The sequence below is a fragment of the Balaenoptera ricei genome, chromosome 5, assembly GCF_028023285.1.
Source record: "Balaenoptera ricei isolate mBalRic1 chromosome 5, mBalRic1.hap2, whole genome shotgun sequence".
Lineage (NCBI taxonomy): Eukaryota > Metazoa > Chordata > Mammalia > Artiodactyla > Balaenopteridae > Balaenoptera > Balaenoptera ricei.
Genome location: NC_082643.1, coordinates 96560335 through 96563399, shown reverse-complemented (window position 1 = coordinate 96563399; position 3065 = coordinate 96560335). Strand labels below are relative to the sequence as shown.

Below are 3065 nucleotides of genomic sequence, written 5' to 3'. Positions count from 1 at the left end.
GAAGACTTCTCTGAGGTTTTAACATTGAAGTTGAGATATGCCTGGTAGAAAGAAATCAGTTTTACATGATTTACATGGTCAGAAATGACCATGCTTTGAAAAGTTCAAGCAGTGGGGAGAGACCTAGAGTTTGAGAAACCTCAGAGGGAGAGAATGAGAGTAGGGAGAGGTGATGAGAAAGAGGGCTGGGGGTAAGAGGGGAAGAAGGAATGAAAAAGAGAGAGAGGCAGGGAGAGGAAAAAAGAGGAGAGGAGAGGAGAGCTGGCAAGGTGAACCAAGGCAACAAGCATGAGAGATGAAGCCATTTGGAAGTGTATCGTCCAGCCATAGCTATCACCATGTGCATCAGAGATGAACCATCCAAATTCCTTTCCCACAAAATTGAGAGTAAAGGTAAAATGGCTGTTTAAGTCCCTGTGTCCTAGAGTTGTATCACAGCAACAAACAATTGAAATGTGTCTTTCACAGTCACTGTAGCATCCACAAAACTCAATTACCAGCTCACACTAGGTGAGAAAAAAAAAAAAAAAGGAGGAATCACATCACTAGCTACTTCTTAGACTCAAGTTTTTATTTATTTATTTATTTTATTGGAGTATAGTTGTTTTACAATATTGTGTTAGTTTATACTGTACAGCAAAGTGAATTAGCTGTATGTATACATATATCCCCTCTTTTGTGGATGTCCTTCTCATTTAGGTCACCAGAGAGCACTGACTAGAGTTTCCTGAGCTACACAGTAGGTTCTCATTAGTTATCTATTTTATACATAGTATCAATAGTGTATATATGTCAATTCCAATCTCCCAATTCATCCCACCACCCCCTTTCCCCCTTGGTATCCATATGTTTGTTCTCTATGTCTGTGTCTCTATTTCTGCTTTGTAAATAAGATCATCTATACCAATTTTTTCAGATTCCACATACATGTGTTAATATACAATATTTGTTTTTATCTTTGTGACTTACTTCACTCGTATGACAGTAAAAATATGGAACGCTTCACAAATTTGCCTGTCATCCTTGCACAGGGGCCATGTTAATCTTCTCTGTATTGTTCCAATTTTAGTGTATGTGTTGCCAAAGGGAGTACGACTCTGAGTTTTAGTGTCTTTACATGTGGACTAAGGATGCTATATAATTTTCAGAATGTTTAAGAGAAGTAAATCAGGTAATACATGTAATATGTTTAATACTGTGCTTGCACACTGTAGTTACATAAGTAGTAGAAATATGTTGTTCATTTCATTCACTGTTTATTCCCAGTGACTAAAGCATCACCTATTAGACAGAGTCCTCATTAGTATTTTTTTAATGAATGAGAAAATGAATACATAAAGCAACCTATTAGACACTGTTTAGGTGACTAGGATCATAAAGAATAACAGCTCACTATTTTATAGTGGCTATAGATATGCTCTCTGTTCTAATACAATAATATAAGTGCTATAGTCATGGTCTGTGCAAGGGTTTATAAGAGCCAAGAATGGAGCATCAGATTTTGCCTGGAGAGAGAAAGTCAGGAAATATTTTACTAATGTAAGGACTTCTGTTAGCTCTGAGTCTTAGAGCATGCCAAATTGTTTATTAAAACATGAAGTCAATTCATTCCTAACAAAGAAATTTTGTCTTTAAAAAAGAAGACTAAACTGAGACTAATATATGACATATAAAGACACTTCAGATTGGACTTCTGAGGGACTTATATCAGGCATAGAATATAGGTGGGAGAATGACATGGTAGTCAGATAAGCAGAAATCAGATGATGAAGGGCTGAGCATGCCATCACAACGCATTTGCCCTTCATTGTATAGGGAATAGAGAGACAGTTACATATTCTATTCCGAAGTCTGGCAGTCTTAGACTCTTATTTTACGAAAGTTACACTAGATCATTGTGAAGAATGGATTGGAAAGCTTGCGATGGAGGCATCTAAGATGCTGGTGCTGTTACCTCTCTTATTACCGAGGAGAGAAATAATGCTGACGTGAACTAAAGCAGTGGCATATGATTAGTGAGTAAACGAAAGTTATGGAGAAATTGAATAGGGATAATTTATTGGACCTGGTTGACTGATTATATATGGAAGTTGAAGAAAACAGTGCAGTCAAGATTGATTCATTTAGATTTTTGTAACTGAGAACAAGATGATACAGTCAACAAAAATTTTCTGTACAATTTTGGATACTGTAGCAATTGAGTATGGCCTTTCATAACAGTTCATAACAAATAACCTCAAAATCCCAGTGACTAATGAAACAAACTTTTTCTTTTTTGCTCGTATGACTACATGTCTGCAGGGTGTGGGTGGAGCTCAGGTCTGTTCCATATGTCATTCACTCTCTTTAGACCAGAGGCTAGCTGGAGCACATATGTCTCATGGAAAGTCCAGAAGCCAGGAAAATAATCAGAAACATGCAGGGCCTCTTAAAGTGTAGGTACATATCCCACATACTGCAAATCCCATCCACATGCCATCAGTGAAAGTAAGTAAAATGGCCAAGTCCAACATCAACAGGACAGCAACACACATTCTGTCACACCAGGAAGTACTACATAGTCATATGACAAAGGACATGGATACACAATTCGAATATAGGGAATCAAGTGAGGAATTGGGAACAATGACCCAATGACCATGATAGTCATGTCAGTGCATCAGGTAAGTATATTCATGAATAGAGCTGAAAAGAGAAACAATAGAAATGTCCACACTGAGTATCTTTCTTGCCACAAAGCTGCTTTACCCTTACTTCATGGTACTTTGAAATCATTGCTTCATGGGGCTTTCTATACTAAGTTAGTTATTTTTTAAATCACATTTGCCTAATTTTTGTACTACTCCATGTAAAGAAAGATGCCATAATAAAAATCAAGCCAACCTTCTCCAATAACAACAAGAGACGAACAATGGCACTTGTAGATGAATGTTGGTACTCATAGTCTCAAAGATTATTCCCCAAGAATGACCTATTCCTTGGTAAATAAATACCACTTAGGCATCAAGGTGCTGCTGTCTTCTTAAGGCCCAAATTTGGACTCATAACTGTTCTCTTACTAACTG

General features: G+C 37.2%; 1 non-coding gene across 1 annotated transcript; it reads right to left on the bottom strand.

The window, feature by feature from the left end:
• Window positions 1-986: 986 nt before the first annotated feature.
• LOC132366829 (U6 spliceosomal RNA) lies at window positions 987-1093 on the bottom strand. Its single transcript, XR_009503551.1, has one exon. It is a non-coding gene; the product is annotated as a U6 spliceosomal RNA (small nuclear RNA).
• Between the last annotated feature and the right edge of the window lie 1972 nt (window positions 1094-3065).